The 20,212-nt window shown below is 45.7% G+C and overlaps 1 protein-coding gene across 1 annotated transcript in view; it reads left to right on the top strand.

The window, feature by feature from the left end:
* The first annotated feature begins 7,961 nt into the window (after nucleotides 1-7,961).
* LOC128297497 (secreted protein C-like) overlaps nucleotides 7,962-20,212 on the top strand; it is a 29,223-nt gene continuing 16,972 nt past the window's right edge. The window contains exon 1 of the mRNA XM_053033147.1: nucleotides 7,962-8,134. The gene's annotated coding sequence lies outside the window, so the exon portion shown is untranslated. The remainder of the gene's footprint in view (nucleotides 8,135-20,212) is intronic.

Here is a 20,212-nt window from a genome sequence, read left to right as displayed (position 1 = left end):
CTCTAAAACCTTTTCAGCATAATCCCACATTTTAAAGAATCATAACGTTTAAATATCACAAACAAGGCCCGAAAAGGCGTCAAATGTCAAACGTTGACCAAGGCATTAACACTACTGTTTTGAAAATTGATCGTTTGAAGTCAAAGAGACCTTTCACCGTTCGACCAACCGAGGGGCGAGTGCATCGGCATAATACTCTAATGAGAAAAACACACCGTAGGAATGCAGCAAACGGTCAACCAGCAGCCGTCAAGTGGCGTGACACTGCACAGGAAGAGTGCAACGAAAGTAAGCAACGAACGCGCGGCCGTGTATGTGGGGGTATGGAAGAAAAACGGTGCCCCCGGTAACCACACCTTACTGGAGGGAAAAGCGTCACAAAGATCGCAATGCCCCGTGTCGGTCAGGGTGGTTTGCAGCTCGTGATCGCTTTCTCGACTTTCTTACTGCATTCAACACCGACCGTTCCGTTCGATCTGGTTGTCCCCCCGCTTCCCACGTGGCACACGGTTGGATAAATACATCCTGCCCTGTCAACGTCTAACGGGGCATCATCCGAACCATGGAGTTGTTTTGTTTTCGTTCGATCCCGCTCTCGTACTCGGCACGATCGGCTCCCAGGTTTCGTTCGATCCCACTCTTCCGCCCGCTCACAAAACGTGGTTGGCGGCGCCTAACGGGTGGCCAGTGAAGGGATGCTGTTGACGATCTCGTGAATTGATCGAATCTCCGGTGCACCGTGGCATTTCCATGGAGATGCAGAGAAGAAGGTTAAAAAAAACGCGGTGTTGTGAGTAAATAATTAGTGAGAAGGAGAGAGCTAAAGCGAAAGAGTGTGCGCTCGCGAGCAAACAGCATCCTCATGGACCCACTTTTCCTTTTGTCTCGAAGTCGGAGATATCGCTCCTTTAGCTGGGGGTGAAGAGAACGAGATGCATCACCGTTGCCATTAACAACAGTGCCCACTCTCTCGCTCTCGCGCTCTCTCTACCTCGCTTCCTCTATAGCTCGCGAGCTCTCCTCTCACCTTCTCGGTGGTGAGCGAGATGAGCGCGCACTTTACGCGGTGCGCGATGCTGTGGCCACCTCGTCATCTCTTGGAAAAAAGGCCGCGGCGAAAGGAGACGCCTTACGCGTCCCACGTTTTCTCACTGGAAGGTGGTGGAGAGAAGAGGGGGCGGTGGGTTTGAATATTATCCAGCTTCGGGGAGGGTTTCGGGGCGAGTCCAAACGGAATTGGTTTCGGAATCGAATCACGAAAAATTGTTTCTCTTTTTATGCTCAGTATCGGTACACCGTCGGCTTAGTATTGTGGCGATCTTTACTTGCGATCGATGCGCGCGCGCGCGTGTACACACACACGCTTCCCCTCTCTCTCTCTCTCTCATATACGCAAACGTTTCGCCTTCCGTTCGCCATCGCGGTGCGTACACACACGCGCACCCGGTACGATGCGCACGCCGGAGAATCCGCAACAACGTCAACAAAAATACCTATAGAAGGTTAATACGGTAACGGGCGGTGCGGAATACGAAGACGAAAAAGAAGAAAAGACACACGTACAGACAAACACACACACACACACTCGATTTACTCCATTCGATCGCGACCGCCGACTTTGCGCCCGTTAGCGCGCGCCCCGTCCGTCACTCTTCTTCGCGCAACGCAAGTGAACGTGTCTCGCACGCGGGGTTTGTTTTGTTGTGCTACCCGATTGTTTTTTTTTTATTCGTTTTTCGTTGATTTTTGTATTATTGGTCCGGTTGGTGTTATTGCGCGCACTGGCAAAACGATTTGTGGTCCAGGCCGTTCGGTTCGGGAAACGCTGATCGCGAGACATTTCATCGGTAACACGCGGTCCAGATTGCTGAAGGTGTATTTTCAAGTGCGTAAACCTCCCGGTATTCCGTGCAGTGTTATAGCTGGGGGAGGGGAGTTAATTGTTGATGTTTGGCTTTACCACGATCGTGAATTTGCCCAGTTTCTCAGTGTACGGTGGTTTTTCGGTGCAGCGGTGTAGTGTCTGCGAAATAAAGCTACCCAGCTGTGGTCAGATGGTGATCAAAGTTCGCTCCAAATGTAAGAAAATGGCCGTGGCGTAGTGGTTTCTCCATTGGGGCAGTGTGTGCGTGTTTTTTGGTAGCTTACCCGATCTAGTGTCCCGCGTAGGTGATCGGAAAATAATTGATATCTCATTCGCTCCGTCACGAATGAGCGTTGCAGCTCCGGGGCGCAAAAAGAAAGGCGCATCTCCAGTGTGATTCGAGACCCGTCAGCCTGTTCCAAGGTGCTGGAAAAGGTAAATAACAGTGTCAACAGTGTGGTGCACCGGGAAGTGGATAGGAAAAACAGGTTTTTCCTAACCTCCCCATCCTAAGCAACGGGTGCCATCCCAACCCTTACCTGTGCTGGGAAGATTCCCAAGTCCCCAGTGCCAAGTGAAGTTTGGTGTGTCTGTGTATGTCCCCGTGTGTCATTGTGCGAATTGCTCAGCGTAGCTTACGGTGTCCCGGATAGTGTTCCCGTGCCTAGGGTTACCTGGAGAAGCGGTTTAACCCTCGCAGCAGCGCACCAAAACCCGGTGACCGTGAAATCATCCGTTAGCGAAATAAAAAAGGTAATGTGTATGTGCCGGCTCTGTTTCCATTCCCCACCGATTAGTGTCGAAAACATGCGTGCGCTAATGTAAAGGTACGAGCGCCGCACCCTTCACTGTCAAAGGTGAACTGCGAACCGCAAATCAAACCGGTGCGACATCAGCAATCTAGCAGGCCGAAACGATCATCCCGCACTGTCATGACGATTGATTCCGTCGCACGGCGGCCTTCATGATAGGATCAACTCCACTTGTCCTACCCCTTTTTTATGACGCTGTTGCGTGATCGAAATTGACAACATATTTGCGGCACCTACGGTACGGTGCACGTCACCGAAATGATCGCGTTCGGTCAGTTTCGGTTGATCTGGCGAGACGGCATTGCAAACCTTCCACTTAAGCTTCAAGGCAAGCTACCTTTTTGTATGGGAAGGCTATGTCTGGTTGGCAAAGTCAGACCCTTTCTTAAAAAAAAACGGAGGAACTAACCCGACAAGACGAGCCCCGTTCCACGTTTCGTTAGCTGTCGATCAATGCGATCTACGAGCTTGGAAATTGCTCCGGCCACCGGTAGAAGTAATGCTGCAGCTCAACAACTCCAACATTGATGGGCCCCGGCCCCTGGATGGATTTGATGGAAGAGTTCGACTCTTCGGTTCACGCATCCGAAAGTATCCCGTTAGATAGGGCAAATCTGGGGGCCCCTGGAAAAAGGGAAGCAAGGCTAAAATTAACTTCACTGGAGTGGTTTGGTAAATGGGTGCCCGGTTCCGCCCGGTTTCCATCTTCATCCGAGTCGGGTGGGCTATTTCGGCTCGAACGCTGGAAGCTACTGATGCTATAACATTGTAAAAACCATCCAAAGCATCACGAAGCGCTCTCGGGTGCTGCCAAAGAAACGGGACGGTTCAAGTGTTGCTCAATGTGGTGAGAAGGTGGTGGTCTTCAGCTCGGCAGGAGTGACGCAACTCGGTAGGGCAGTCGTTTTTCCCATCATCGGTAGCAGCTGGTACGGGAGGTTAATCTGTAGAACGTGAACTCCAACCCCACAGACCGGGGCGTAGTACTGGGGAATCACTCTATGCTCAATGAAGATGGGACGTATTCTTGGAATGTAGGAACTCTGGGACTCTGGTCAGACTGTACGAATTGATTCGTGCTAGACCTTACTCGCAATGCAAAACTTTGTTTGGAACACAGTATCGTACTACTGATAAGCGGATACGGTCGTCTGAGACAACCACAGAAGCCTACCCTGCCTGAAGGCCATTCGATTCGGTGACATTGTTGAGTGTTGGTAAGCGCTGGAATACAAACGTGTATTGCCTCGGTCGGTGCGTTCCAACGCCGTGTTCTACACAGCACACAGCATCTTCCCTCGCTCAACCGGCATTAATACGAGACTCGAAAATGGTAATTATATGCCTATATTTAACCGGCCCCGACCGAAACGTCGTCCGCGCGACGACCCTCTTCAACGTCACACCGGTTCTCCCACCCGGGTTTGCAGGCCCGGCACCGGGATGAAACGAAACCAATTCGTAAACACATGCACCTCCCTCCCACCCAGCGTTCGACTTGCCTTCTCATCGACTTGTGCTGACGATCGGTTGTGTACCACGTTCCAAAGCCCGTGGAGGCAAGGCAGTGCACGGACGAGACGAGATTCCGCCGACATGATCTTCATTAACAACTCCATCCGGTTTCTACAGCCCGACGTACAGGCATAATCCGCTTCTTAATGGACGGCAACTCCTACGAGCGGTTCTCGTTCGGTTCATGTTCTTTGCCCAGCGGCCGGATACAATTTTGCCAGCTTTCTTCTTGCCAGCGGGTTCAGTGGAAGTGCGCCAGGACAGCTGGCACTTCCGCCCTGGCACTTGTCGTCTTGTGCCCGGGGCTTGTCAATTTGAATGTGGTTTGTTGGCCATAAAAATTAGCCCACGAGCTGACAAGATGAACCCCTTCCTCCTTTGCCCCAAGCTCCCCACGTTAAATTCTGTACGGTGCAAGTGAAGTAAGGAAGGTATGATGAAGGTACACACACACACGCAGGAATGCTCCATGCGTCCAAACCGGTCTCGTTGCTCTGGCTGGTGTATGTCGCCTGTTCGCGCGCTGAGTGTGGAATTAGTCTTGTCAATTATCTGCCTGTTTTAGCCTGTTCTCATCGCATTTTACCCTGCGACACAATGTCAAACTGTCATTTACACGCATGCGACCGGGCGTACGATTGTCGAGGGTAGCGATATGGAGGCCGGCGAATGCTAAACAGCCACTCAAATCACAGCTGGTAATTACCGATCGGCATGACACCGCCGATACGGTAAAGGCGGAACAGACCGCAAACTTTGTTAGGCCACACTGCGAACCGGTATATGGCACCGGTTGCGTAATAATAGCGTAGATGCACCTTGTCTGTGTAACCGAGGCCGGGGATGGCCATGACGATGCGACGGTACGGATCGTTTACTCGATCGGAGCATGGTAATTGCGCAAGAAGCGGGGAGAACTAAAAGAACTCATAAAAACAAGCTATTGCGCCGGAAGCTGGGAGTCATTTAAAAGACGCGAATTATAATTTATCGATTTGATTCCTGCAGTTTGTACAACTTAAAAACGCTATGAATTTCCAATGTATTACATTGTAATTCAGCTTCAAGTTGTGAGGAAATGTATATAATCTGAAATTATCTCTAATTCCACAGTACCCAACGTGTGTGCAATGTACGGGCGTAATGGTTTAATCTAATCACTCTGTGCACGTATCGATGCAGGAACAAATTGTATAGATGCAAAAGGGAGAAGAAAGAAAACTCTCACCCTTTAAGCCTCGCGCAAAGGGTCATTATCTTTCACTTAGAAAGGTGGTCTCTGGTGCGATTTCGTTCCTCGGATGGGGCACGCTGCCATGGAAAATCAAAACCATGACTGTTCCAGCCGAGGGAACATTGTTTTCCCTTTGTGCTTTGTTGTGTCGGTTGCTGTGCCGGTAGAAATGAAGTAGCGGAGACTGATTGACGGATTTCGGTTTCTTTCTCGCGTATCCCACCAGCCTAGTAGGAGAGGCTTCCTTCTATGCAGCAGCTTTCATCTTAAGCTGCATGCTGTTGGGGAGGGAACGGCCGTGGAGAGGAGAGCTAATCAATCAAACTTCCACGCTCTAAGATCGATCGATAATGAAATATGTAATTTGATTTTTGTTCACTGATGTCGTAGTGCAACGAATGCAGGGCTTATGTTTCTTGTTGATGGAATGTGGTTTGTTTTACAACGGTGTTCCCATATGTTTGGCCTCTTGTCAGGTGTAGAAAGTAGATGACCGTGAGAAGAACTCATAGCGAAACTATTAGTATACTAATGATCAAGAAGAATACAAGTCCAAGACGACTTGTAGCACTATGTGAAGTTTTGCAACAGGCCGTTTCTCTAGATTTTAAATAGTATGTTAGACTTAATACTAAAAAGATGATCGGATTTGAATATGCACGATCTTGTGTTAAATTTTTATACAATACAATTTTGAAGATCTTGGAAATCCTCTTATTTCTCTTATACGCCAGACTATTAGTTGAAAAATAAACTATTCATGTCACAGAAACCATTTCATTCAAGTCAAATCAATTTTGCAATCAACTTTTAATATCAAGTTTCCACAACTAATTCTTGTAACAAACCTCACACAGATGTACAAATGTACGATGTACTTACAGAGAATATATGATATTTTACTTTCAAATCGAGATATTTTCCATTAGTTTCCATATTTTTTAACCTTTTTGTTACTATTTATCCATTACAGTTTAATTTTAGTTTGTTCCATTTGTTTCTGTGGAAGTTTAACCGTTCTCGATTTTATTCTCCACATCATCTACTAAATTTTTGTGTGTTCTTATCTGATTTTATTTTATAAAGAGTTTTAATGAAAAGCAAAATAAAACTTTTATCCACATTCTGCCGTTTCTATATCAAAAACAAACAGCCAACGGTCGTTTGACAAAAAATTGCCTGAAAATAAGCTGCTCGCGAGAAACTTTCTTGCACGCAGCACAACACCAGCAGACAAATGCCTTTGTTTGTGTACGTTCGGGATGCCGAGCGCCCGTACGAGAAACGTCAAATGGCCGACACGGCGATCTGAACCGCACGTCAGTGTGCGTGTAGCCATCGCGTGCGTTTGCTGGTGTGCTGTGTGAGAGCGGGTCGTAAAACTTGTTCGAATGCGAAAAAGAGGTTGGATTTCCGTCGGACGCTCGTTCGCTTTCTGCTCGAAGCTTTGAACGCAACCGTGTGTGTCCGCTGCCCGTTGTTGTTTGGTGCGATTTTGTGCTTAAAAAACCGACCGAAAAGTTTGCTAAAAAGTTGCACCTGAGCGAATGCGTGCTGTTTGTTGCTGGTGGTGCGTTGGTGAAGAAATTGTGCACCTTTGCGCGTCGAAAAATCAAGCAACCTGTGGTAGTAGTTTTTTTTCTCTCTTATTCGCTCTACTGTGACCACAGACCACCCGTGTTCGATCGCGGCAGCCAGCCACGACTTCGCACAGTGTTTCGCTGGTCTGGCAAAGGTAAGCTGTCCACGGAAGCAGGTTTGTCACCAAATGCTATTCCCGGTGTCCTCGCGTCAATCCGTATTGTGAAATAAACGCATCCTCCGCGCGTGTGTGTAGTATCCAGCACACACGGGTGAAATCCTCCGCCGAGGGATTTGCCTCTTGTGTGTGGCGACGAGCGTGCGAGAGTGAGTGAGAGAGTGGGAAAGAGAAAGCCCAAGCAACGTGAGCGGGAAAGAGATCGGTCTTTGCAGCCGTCATCAAACAACTATTGTGTTTCGGGGCCGTTTTTTGACGTTTACCGTGACTGGCAGACCGTTGTTTTTTAGTTGGTTTTGGTGCCGTTCGATTGTTCCGTTTTGGGGCTTTACTTGCGAAGAAAACACTAGCAGCAGGTCACTTTTCCCGTGTACATCCCCATACTACTATATCGCGTCATCGGCAACATCACCACCACCACCATCATCATCGTCGTCACCATCGATCCGTGTTCTCTCCAACACACGGCGTAAGTGTGTACCGTGCCGGGGTGTACAGTGTGTGAAAAACAATATCCAACAGTGTGGGCAATCATAGTAGGCTCGCCGTGAAGAGGTCCCACAGACGGCGCCTCGCCTGTTGTGCTGCCCCCAATATATTCACAATAGAATCATATTGCAGTGCCGCTGTGTGTGTATGTGTGTGCCGAATTGAAGTGTGTGTGGGTTTGTGTGCGTGTGTGTATGCGGAATTTTCCACCATTAGCGTCGTGCCAGTTGTTCCAGCAGAAACGCGCACAGAGTGATCTCGCCAAAAGGATCCCTCCGGTTTCACTTCGAGTGGTTAGTGGAGATTTGTGAACGAAAGATATATTGTTTCTGCAGCGAAGATCCGCGGCAAGATCCCAAAAAGGAGAGTCCGCATCACCTTCAGCAAGAGTGAATACAGCACAGACGGAACGAAACAGCCCGACGAAGCGAACTGATCGAAACACAGACACCCGGTTAATGGTAAGTAGGAAAAACTTTAGCCTTAGTCCGTTTCCCCGTTTTGCGCGCGTTGACATCAATCGCTAGTGTTTAGCGACTGTGAAACGATCGAAGATGAAGTGTGCAACCCCCAAGTTTTGCTATCCCCGTGGTTTGTGGTTTGAGGGGATGCGAATTGCCGCAGCGCAGCGACGCGTGTGCGAAAGCGAGATGGAATACACGCGGCATGCGATGGTTGCTGCCCAAAGTTCTTGGGGGTGCTGCAGGAGATAAACAGCTGAAAAGTGATCGAGAATGGCATTCTGTCGAGGAAAAAGGGTGTGTAGGGTGGATGGGTCGGTAGAGGGAAGCGTACATGGCACCGGCAGAATTAGAGTAAACATGCAAAAAGGGTCCGGAAAAAGGGAGCGGAGAGGAAAGGAAGGAAGCCCCATCAGGTGTGTGTGAACGTCTGGGCCGGTTGTGTGGGGAGATTTTCCCCTGCCAATTGGGTTTCGGGAAAGAAGATGTGAAAGGTCATGGTGTGTTGTAAGTAATGCAGGAAACGGCAAGGGAGTGTGTGGTAGAGAGAGCAGCATTAATGTCGCCGTTGCCTTGTCTCTCTCTCTCTCTCTCCGTTCCTGGGCGCCCATGTCTCTATCGTATAATTTCTTCACACTCTCCCATGATGAGCAGCTGTGAGAGTGTGTGCGTGTGGAGCGACGTGGAAAGCGGTCGAAACCGTCGTTCATTGGAGCTGCTGCTGCTGGCGCACGGTGAAGCTAAGCTGAAACCCCCGCGCGGTAGATGGTGTTAGTGTAGTATACGTACGTGAGTGAGAGAAAAGGCGCCATATGAGTGTGGCTCACTCTTTCCAACGTCTCGCGGGAACAGGTCTTCTTTGTTGCTTGGATGTGTCTCCCGTGTTGAAGTGAGTTGCTAAGGAAGGAAGTGTGTGCTACTTGGGTTGCGGGGGTGCGCACGGCAGAAGCGAAACTGGGACATGGGCATTTGCGTAAGCGAAACAAAAACAAGTAGATGGATGGGCTAGAAAAAGACCGAGTATAATCATGATTTCTCTTATTCACTAGACAGTTAACCCTTGAAGTTAACGTGGTATGTGTAGTGTTCAATTATTTAGTTTGACTTTTTTGTAATGAAACAATATATCATTGCGTTTTGATCTGTATTTGCACTTCAACATTCCTTGAGGTGGAATTGTTTTGGTGTTTTTCATTGCCCGCACGACATGGCTGCTTTTACAGAGTTCGTTTAGGAATATTTAGTTTATTTAAATGGTGTGGTATACCATGACTGTGTGTCGTATTCCCTAAGGTGAGTGATAGCAGTCCCTTCAATTTATCTGTTTGCGAAAACTCGGTAGCTCTTGTACCTTTTTAATGTTTAGTTACCTAAAGACTTAGTTAGTAACTAGCATACATTGAGTTTGCTCATTTAAAATGAAACAAACCGTTTCAAGCTTATTTTGACATTTTTTATTTTTTTCAGGGCAGAATTAGACTTTAGTATTCCGTTTTGATAGCGTTTAGTGAGATAGCGATTCTTGAATATTGGGTGCCAAACATATCGCTCATTATTACAATAGAAAAATTATGAAGTATTGAATCCCATGTGTTAGTTAATTTAACATGTAATCCTTTTGCTTCATGTTTTGTGCAAGTAATGTAAAATGATTTCAAATTATTGTTCTGGTTTGGGCGTGTTCTGTCATTTCTGCCATCCAATTTCATTTATTTTCCTTTAAGAGGATTTACAAAGATTCGTCAACTTAAATTTATTCGTAGCTGGATAGTCAGTCGGATGGAATTATGTACCAGTCCTGACGAGTGGCCCCGGTGCCGTTACCAAATACACCATGTTCATAATCCAAATTAATTCGGCTAATGTGCCACAATTCCTGAAATGGTCGTAAGAATATAATTGTATTGCATGTAACGTAACACAGCTCCGAAAATGCTTTATTATTGTTATAGTATACATGTAAACGCTATAAACATAGCTTAATGTTTAAAGTTTAGAGATTGATATCAATCATAAGAAGTTATCAGAAATAGTGTATGTCTCGAAAATAAAAAGAATAGTATGTATAAATGCAAGCTGCGTAGTAAATTGAAACATTCGCTCATCCCTTGAAGGGTTTTTCCCATCAGCACTGCATAAAGGCAGTCGTTGCGCATGGATGCGTGCGTAGCGTACAGTGCTTTGATGGTGTGTGCCGTGCTAGCACAGTCGGTCGATGTTCGCCAATATAGGGGCAATAGCAACAGCGGCGCATAGCGCGCATAAGAGCCAAGCGGGTACGATGGAGACCGAGCAGCCAACCCTTACGCGTATTTTCTGTGTGCTGGCTCCGCGCAAAACAGGGCAAGAAGAGTAGTCGGCCTTCGTTTTATTCATTTCGTTCGAGATCTGATCGCGCTCACGTTCGCCTGTGGAATGACAGCGCAAAGCGGATCGAAATAACATCGAGCAACAGAGCCCCGCAGTAGAGAAGGGTCGAAATGACAGCGAAAAAAAAAAATGTACTTTTTCAGTGCTTGCTATGCTGCTGCTGCGGCGCTGCGATGAAGCATTGGGGTGTATGTGTGTGCGTGTTTTATTCATGGGCAATGATCGATCGTTTTTTTTTCTCTCTCAGCCCTGTTGTGTGTCCCGCTGTTTATGGCGATTAAGGCAGAGTTGAATGTGTTTTTCTTCTTCTGCTATATTTGGAAGAGTTTTACACAATTTTGTTATTAATAAAACACTTAATCCCTAGCTGTCATTTTCCCCTTATACTCCGTTTGATGCATTATCTGTCTTGCTTGAAAAAAAATATTAGGCAGTTTTTCCTCCCTTCTGAAGCATGAGATTGGTAATTTGTTTTTTTGTACGTTTAGTAATATATAATTGAAGCTTCATGTTTGCAAAAAAGTTTAATTTTTTGTAATATTTTTATACTTTCATATTTTGGATGTATTCTTTTGCACCTTAAAGAAGTATCTGTCGAACTTAAGCATTTACTAAATTATTTCTTACTTTATTATGCAGAAGCAGCAGTTTATCTTGCTTATTATTATGTGAATTTATTGTTTATGACATTTTTTATAACCTTTATTGTAAATAAATATACATCGCCGCTACCAGTCTGGTGCTGCACATTTTGCGTGAGCCGTCAGCGTTTTATTGTGTTGTAAAAGTAATCAAAAGCAATAAATGCATCTCGGGAAGCTGCAATGTATAATGAACTAGCCGGCATTAAAACATCGCCCGAAGATGGCAATCATCAACAAACCCAACTCCCACCTTCGAACAGGCTCGAAGCTGATGTTGTTGTTGATGGTCAAACAATGTTAACGAGGCGGTTGCCACAAAGGAGGGGAGAGGAATGCGCTGATGGCGATTTGTTGTGTATACGGGCCTTCGTCAAGCATCTGCTCACACCGTGCACCGTCACCGTGTGTCCGGTGTAATAATAACAGTAATGAGAGGAACACCGTGTGTATATACGAGTGTGTGGACAGTGACGACCGGCAGCATACCATAAACAAAGTATAGGTCATACTTGTATGCAAGGATAATGAATGCGTTGGTATGTGTGTGTGTGTGGTTCGTTGATCCATCTGCAACACAACTGTCACTCTTTAAGGGATGAAACGTCTTTGGCATTTGCAGGTCATTTCCTCGGGTTTCTGTCAAAAATGGTCGCACACATTCGCATCCTCCAGTATCATTATAACACGAGCTGGACATTTTTTGGCCGCCTCTGGTGCGAATGTTGAAGAAAAAAGGGAAACCGTGCTTGGTTGGTACGAGGGTATAATATTTCAAGTTGGCTTCAAAATCGTCCGAGTACGTGAGCACGGTCGTGTAGAGGTTACCTTGGATTTAGTCGTTCGTAACGTAGGGATTTCGAATCGCCCGAAGCGGCAACTGTAAACGGATATCATCGCCACTGCCGTTTGCTTTGTTATTCCCTCCACTTCATTCCGTCGATTGGGGTGTGTGTTTGTAGGGAGGAACGAAAAAAAAGGGACGCGAACCCTGCTTTGTTCCTCTACGGGCCGGTTTTACCGTAGAGCAGTCGGTTGTGCGTCTGGGGTGTGCTTGTGTGTGTGCTTGTGAAGCCGAACGATGTGTGCGTGAGCTTTCGACGTCGCGTACCGTGTAAAACCGTTCTGTCACAGTGTATGTGTATTTTTCGTAGAGCGGCGATGATAATGATGGCGGCCGATTTGCAAACATATACAGCGGCAGATATAGCAACCGGAGCGGCGAATCCGTCAGAGCGAGACAAGTGACATTTTCGTACATTTGCGGTTACGGCGACGGCGGCTGGTTATGCTGGCCGTTTTCGAAAATGTCCTTTTTTTGTCCATGTCCATGACACCTCGTTAGGGTGCGCAGGGTGACCCAACACTGCGGCCGCTCGATGAACGTTTCGGTGAATAAATTATTTGAATTTTTACATTAGGAATTTTCGTTTTATATATTACGTTATGAAACTGCTAAAAACTATTTTTAACTGTTAAAGGAAAAGTTATGTAAATTGGACTTTTATATTTTATTGTAATAGCGTATATCGCTGACATAATATGTAATACTTACTGAAAACATCATGGCTTCAATTTGTTGGAAGTTGCTAATAGCAACAAAAAGAGAGTAGCAATAATTTCCAGGATTTTTTTTTGGTTAAATTTTAATACATTTCCGAGATATTTACTGTTCAAACAGTTGTATCTAAATTTACATACGCATTCAAGCAGTATGAAATTCATCACGAAAGCCCGCGCAGCTAATATTATGGATATCGATCAATAAGGAACAAATTTTCCAAGGATATTTGATGAAATGTTTGTTTAACGGATGATATGAAACGATGAAGACGTGTCTGCGCCCGGGCCCACGAACTGGAACGAAATGAATGATGAAAAAGCACAGACGATCTACAGATGATTATTTGTTCTGTTCTGATCCTTGGCTACAAGATTCAAGGTCCTTGCGCCAATTGCGATGGTTCGGAAGATTTCGCCATTCATCATCGTTGCATTTCTTCTGGTTTGATTCACTATCTGGTCACCTATCTCGTCTGATGTCGAAATCTGAACACAGCTTTTTTTCTCATTTCCGTTCTTCCTCCAAGCGCTACATCAGCTGACGGAAGATGGGCGAGTTCAATCTTGCCGGTTATGTCGGTGTTGTCGTAGATGTTTTTTTTAGATTTTCAATGCCCGAAGGTTCTTTGATTTCGTGAGATATCGCTCTTCGTATAAAGGAGATACTCCATTTTAAAACTTTCATAAATCTTTTAGAATTTGTGCAATTTATTCAAGCATATTTCATAGATAATTTATTAAAATAAGGTAGTCAAAATATTAAATAAATAATCATATTTTAATAAAGAACCCGGTGGAGTAATTCTCATTAGAACACATGGAGTTGGTGCATATCCCGTTCTGTTTATTGCTGCCGGCATATTGACGTTCACGTTTGCCGGAACATTCACACTGCAGAATTAATTTTTTTCTCCAACAGTCTCCGGGTCCAACGGTCTGAAGGCAAACCGAACGTGACCGTAGTTCATCGACACATCCATCCGTCCACGTTGACGGTTGACTCAGTGTCTCTTCGCAGGGTAGTGTTTCGTCGCTTTGGGAGCTGACATGATTTATTTTGCTGCAACAAATCGAATTTCTGCACCTTATTATGGCGCTGTTGTGGTTTCTTGGTTCCGTGGCACAAGTGTACTGCTTCTCGTTTCGCTTCGTTCGTAACGCGATCTCGCTGTCTCCCGGCGTACCGTCGCAATCTCTCAATCTTCTGTTTCACGTTTTGCTTCCCTCGCGTGCAATGTAAGATCACTTGAAGGGGAAGCATCCCCAGAGATCTGTCCTCGGTGTTGACCTTTCCTAACAGGGGGCGGATGGGCGAGCAACACTCCATGTTGATTAAGTCAGCAGAATAGATTCACCTTGTCTCCAGGCAACTCCAGGAGCAAAGGAATGGTTGCACACATATCCTGTTGGACATTGGTTTGCTCTTTATCCGTTCTGGGGCTCCCTGCTCAGTCTCTCCGTTTTGTTGGGGAAACTTACACACATACTCACCGACACAAGTGAAATATGGAGTCTTTTATCTGAAGTTTCTTAATTGATTAGATTGAAGCGTATGATAGTGGTGTTCTCCGTCCCTTAAGGGACATTGGGCGCTTTTCTTTCCGTTTAGTTTAGCTGGGTGAGTCCACAGAGTTGGTTGTAATGAAAATTTTAAGTCGAGAATCAATTAGGATTAGTTCCCCAGTTTCAGTTTCATAGGACACGGGCTTGAAGCTTTCACATTTCGTGCGAATTCATTTAGTGCAAAGTCCTTCCATCATAGGAACGGGAAATAAATAGGGTTTTAACACATTTATGTTTTGCTATAGGAAGGGGAAGCTTCTGTTACAGTCAGATTCTATTTAAATTGACAAAATAAACGGGTATCGGTGAAGGGGTTCTCCCGAATTGCCGTAGGATTAATTAAGGGCTAAACTTCCGGGTATATTATGGGTTATGTCTGGTTCATCGCTTCCGTCTCATTGCTGTGCTGTTCAGTGGTGTCCTTAGCGCACAACACTATTCTTGATCTGGCAGCATCTTCACGGCCATCGCGATTTCTTAGCAAATCCTGAAAATGCTAATTATTCGGCACCCAGGACCTGTTGACACTGCACTCGATTTCCTCCACTTGAGCAGAACGATCGATACCGTCTGGTAGGTTTGTGCTGGAGAGTACCGCGACTTCTCGTTTGCTTTGTAATTAGCTGCTCAAAAGTAGAATATGTTTGCTAGCATCTCTGGGTCAGAGGATGAGAAGGTTTGGTGACGATTCTACGGAAGAAGAGATGTTCAAACTGTGGTTGTAACTTTTAAGCTCTTCAGATGTGAAAAGCAAGCTAAATCTGTAGTTAATATGTAAAATACGAACGTCTTTAGAACGAAGATTAATCTTAATTTTTTTTGTTCGTCATTATTGCTTCGGTGTTTTGTATTTTAGAACGATCCTTAAACGGTATTGCCTTGAATGTTGTATGCTCTTTTTGAAGTGTTTTGTTTACTCTACCGGCTGTGTCGCACCGTGGGACGAACGTACCTACACGAATGAATTGCTTTAGATAGCAGACGCAATAACAACATAGAACAAGATTTATACGTTGCTCGTATTTTATTGCTTTATGGCCAGAATCGGTCCTCATTTATCTTCTTATTTTATTTATGGTTTCAAACAAGTACCACACACACACTCCCTTTACACAAAAGCACACACGTAGACATGAATTGCTCAAGATTTGAGAGAGAAAAATGGGGAAAAAACAGTCACAAATGAAGAAGAACGAAGAATAGCAAAAAAACATTCACAATCGATGGTGTTATTACACTTAACCTCCCTCCAAAGTGACTTTCTGGGACGGGGTGTCGTCTAATGTTATGTTTATGTGTATGATGATTACTGTTTTGAGTTGATTTTATTTCTATAATAATTTCCCATTACTCTGCATCGTCGTACGGGGATGGAAAAAAACGAAACAAAACAAACGAAAACAGAACAAAACACTGTCCGAAACCATATGGTATCGTTCCCTTTGAATGGCCCTTGGCGGAACATGGAGCCACTCTAGGTGAAGAAGTAAAGGACGTTTGTAAAAACTCCTGTCATGCTCCCGAATGTTTCGTAAGGTCAAGGTCACGGTTCGACCTAGCCGGGGGCACATACCGTGTGAAAGGTACACAGCGAACTGATGATGATTGCAATAATCGTAAACAAGACTTATCATAAACTTTTTGCTCTCTTTACTTCACACTCACATTTCGGTGGAGTTTCTGTGGTGTACGTGTGTGTGTGTGTGTGTTTGGGTATTTTGAAGAAAATTTAAGATAAAACCGTAGAGAAACGTTTGTTTAATAATTAATAAGCTTTCTATCACAATGTCGCGCCCATCCGTTCGCTCCCCGGGAGGGAGCGTATTATGTTGCTGGTAACAGGAACATGACAGACGGCAGACGCGTCGGACAGGAAATTGAAACGTCAACAACCATAAGGCGGCACAGTGCCGGGTGGGGTTCTTCCGGCCCCATCATCATCACCACCCCATCACGGTTTGTTGGTTGGGTGGTGGTGGGTGGTAAATCTTAATGTTGTGTGTATAATTTTTCCGCAGCATCCTTATGTTTTTACAACGAGCGACGTAGCGCCCATCGTAGAGCGATCATAATCTGGTTTTCGTTTTGCCCCCGCGGCCGCTCGCTTTGGGGGTGGTTTTCTTCGTCCAGGAGTCGTTTATCTTGATTTTTAGAGTGGCGCTTAAAGCACAACATCATTATCATTGCCGCGATCGCTCGACAAAACGGGACAAAACGGGGCCATGATGATGATGATGTTGGTGATGCAGTAGCGTGAACCTCCTCCGAAAGCACTGCAGTGTAGAGCTGCGAAAGGAAATAGCAACAAACAGGAGAAAAAAAACACTATGTCCATAGAATGAAACCATAATAAAGTATTATGATGTCTTGATTTTGTAATTTCATTTGGGGAATTCTTCCTTCCTTCCTTTCTTCCCTATTTTTCAGTGGTGGCCGAACTTTTTGTTTTTATTTGCGGCTAAACTTGCTCGTCCTTTTGTGTCGCGGGAGCTGGCAGGTTTTGTGACACGATTTAATGGTTGAGTTGTAAGTGGATTGACTTAGCGGCGGTTGGTGGTACAGTTGGTTTTTGTAACGCGAAAGATCGTGTCCTATTGAGTTTATTCTCAATTCTCAAGATTGTCATTGTTTTAGCGATCATTATTTTATTGTCATATGGGTTTGGCTGCAAGGTGCATGCAAGAATGTCCTGAATTTCTGGAGAAATTCCTCATTACTGTGGACTTAAGCCACAACAACTTTAACCACAAATATATCTGTATTTCTGTGAGCTTCAGGGTCACATCGTCGCCCGGTGGTGTATTGGTAGCGGTACCGGTCTTCACACGACAGGACTGGTCCAAAATCCCATCCGGATCAGTCCTCCATACTGACTGTTCCACTACGGGTAAATAATATCTTTATATTCCTTATAAATTGAGCCTCTCAGGAAGCTTGATGAAGAGGTGAGACTTATTGGAACTATCTAATTGGTCACCCAATTACACTCTCAATATCTCTCGCCGAGTGCATCGTTCTCGCTTGTGTCGTTGCATGAGCGATGAACTTAACATCCTTTTTCTTGCCAGAGCCCATCCCGAACACAGTTCTGTGGAGATTCTTTTTTTTTGTGCACAAGAAAAATGTAACCATCAAGAAAAGCGCGCGTGGCGTTGCCATTATAATCGCCCATCTTCTTCATGATGTTCTTGGCACTGTGGAGTGGTACAGCTTTACCCTCGAGCACCATGTTAGAAGCGCAAAGAAAAACAGGGAAAGTATCATATTTTTAAGAGATTTTCCCTTCGGGGGCCCCTTCGGGATGATTCACGCCTGCCTACGGTGGGCGATTCTAAAATGGCGCACGTGGAAATCCCTCTGCCTTTGTTGGGAAATTCTGAGGGGGGGGGGGGGTGGTACTGTGTGTGTGTGTGTCGGTTACGAGCTTTTTCTTGACGCCGTTTCTTCTGCTCGCTTTTGTATTTTTATGGGGGCGAAGGTCAATGTCGTCACGATCAGCAGGAGACATATTTACCTTCGTCTTTCTATGTGGTGTGGTGTGTCTCTTTGTGTATGTTTGGTTAGGTTGGATAGGGATGGCAGGACACTGTAATAAATAGAAAAAAAAACAGACACAGACAAAAGCTCTTATAAGCGAGACAAACACCAGAAACAAACACCCTCTGTTGGCCCTCCAGACCAGAAAAAAGACCCTCCAGATTTGTGTGTGGAGAATTTATGAGAAGCTCGGAATAAATGCGAACATTTTTTTATGCTTTACGACGGTTGCCATTCTTGTCCGCGCGTCCCCCCCGTCTCGCATCCACATCGGTGTGGTTAGTTAGTCAGATTTTCTTTTCTTAATTCGGTCGCCTTTCCATTTTTGCTTGCGCCCTAATCCCACCAGCAAGATCATGTCATGTGCGCTTATTTAGGAGGTTTTCGCTTTGGCCGCTTTCAGTTTCCTATTTCGTTCGTGGTTTTAAACAAAAAAAAATTGTGTCCCCCTCGGAGAGCTATATTATGGGAATGGGAAAAAGTTTTTCCATCACTCCGGGGGTGGGTGGGTTGCTTGAGTTTTCATCCGTTCCTCGTTCCGTTGCTTTGTTGTGCAGCAGTACATAAACAATGATTTATATCAATTGTGTTTTCCGATGCGTCTTCGGCAGTTGGGAGGGGGGTGGGGGGGATGCGTATCCCATATCTCTTTGCGCTTGTTTTGGGGTCCTTACCGGGGGGGTTAAAAGGTGATGCACACGGTCCACGACGCACACAAGACAAATGGTTGTACGGCTCAACAAAGTTGGCCTTTTTCTCTAACGTCGGCTGAGAAAGCTCGGGGAAAATTCTTTCAGTTTTCCGCACCCACACCTCCCTCCCCATCACCCTCCCCCTCCATTTGGTGGTACGAATATAATAACAAACAGTGTATAAGAAGGTAAATTTCCTTCCCCGAGAGGCATCCCCGCGAACAAGTAGCGGGCGACACAGTGTGGGTTCGTTTCGCCATGACGCTTTTTCCCTCCTTTTGAGGATCGACGTGGGAGGGGCGCACGAAAAACCGAACCCAGGTTCTCCCAGAGTTAACTGTGGGCGAGAAAATTCTCCAAAGTTAATTCTAACGCTTTTCCGCAAACGCTTTTTGCCGCCGCTTTTGTTAAATCTCATGAGTGTTTGTTGTGTTTTTGGAAGCACAAAAATAAAACCGCCCGGCTGATTGGCGGGTGGGCCGGCCGATGTGTGTATTATTTGCGTGTATCCGTGAGATTGACTTCCTTTCCGAGGCAGTCACCAGTTTTCCCAGCAAATTGCTTGTGGCGCAACGGTTGGGGGCGGTGATCTTGTGTGTGGCATTAAGTGGCAAAAGACGACGAACCACCAACAACACGGGTCATGGCTGTGTGTGATGTATTTCAAGCATCCGCGAAGCGACTTGATGGGTTTCGTCCGCTGACTTTGGCGGTTTTGCCCCGACGTGTGTGTCTCCCTCTGGGCTTTCGTTGGCTGGGAGGGGGGCTCCCGCGTGTCCCGTCCCGTCCTGTGTCTCTTGCGTGCGTTCCCATTTCCCACCGGAGCAAAGAAAATGGTGGTGAAAATTTATAGTCCCGGGGATTGTTGTGTTCCACGGCACACACAACACACCAGCGCCTAGCAGAAGACGACATTCGCAGCCCCAGCATTCCCAACTTTTGGAAGCGATGGGGTCTTTCATTTACACCTTCTCAAGAAATATCGGTATCGTTCTCTAACTTTCTCAATTTATGTATAGCTGTGTGTGCGTGTGTGTGTGTTGTTTTTTTAATTTTAAAATGTCATCACTTCAGTTGCTCATGAAACAGAAAAAAAAGCCATACACAAAGATATTATTGTTTATGGTTCCCAGTGGAACTCCGGGGACCAAACCACTACCACGACGTTGTGCGACACGTGCGCGCGCGATGGCTCCACAAAGCGGAGGAGTGGAAGACAAAAAAAAAACAAACAGGGACCAAATCGCTCACCGTTCCGTTTTTTGGTGCCAATAAAGAAAAAATATTGATCACCGTTCACTGAAAGTCAATTAAATTATGATGCAAATTTATTGACTGTCTTCTTTATGGGCGGACTGTGTGGGTGGGCGCTGTGGGCAATGTCAATCTGTTTGAAGTCGCACGTGCGAAAGCAGCAGCACAGGGAAAAGGTCAATGTGTTTGAAGCAATTTCTTCTGCTGAACGGAACGGCGTGTCTTTACGGCGTCGATAGACTTTTATCGTTTTTTTTATTGTAAAGGTTGTAAAGCAATTGAATTAAGCTTTTAATTTTGTTGTTTAGCGACAAGTTGGACGTTATTATAAACTCGCTACTTGTGGGTTGTCTTTATTCGCGTAACTTTCCCGCGTGTCCCGTCTCTGGTGGTGGTCGCGAGTGTCTAGATAGGATTTATATTTTACCTGTCCCCATAAATTTAGACGCACCACCATA

The sequence above is a fragment of the Anopheles moucheti genome, chromosome 2, assembly GCF_943734755.1.
Source record: "Anopheles moucheti chromosome 2, idAnoMoucSN_F20_07, whole genome shotgun sequence".
NCBI classification, from domain to species: Eukaryota; Metazoa; Arthropoda; class Insecta; order Diptera; family Culicidae; genus Anopheles; species Anopheles moucheti.
Note: the sequence above shows the minus strand (reverse complement) of the source record. Positions and strands in the feature narration are given on the sequence as shown.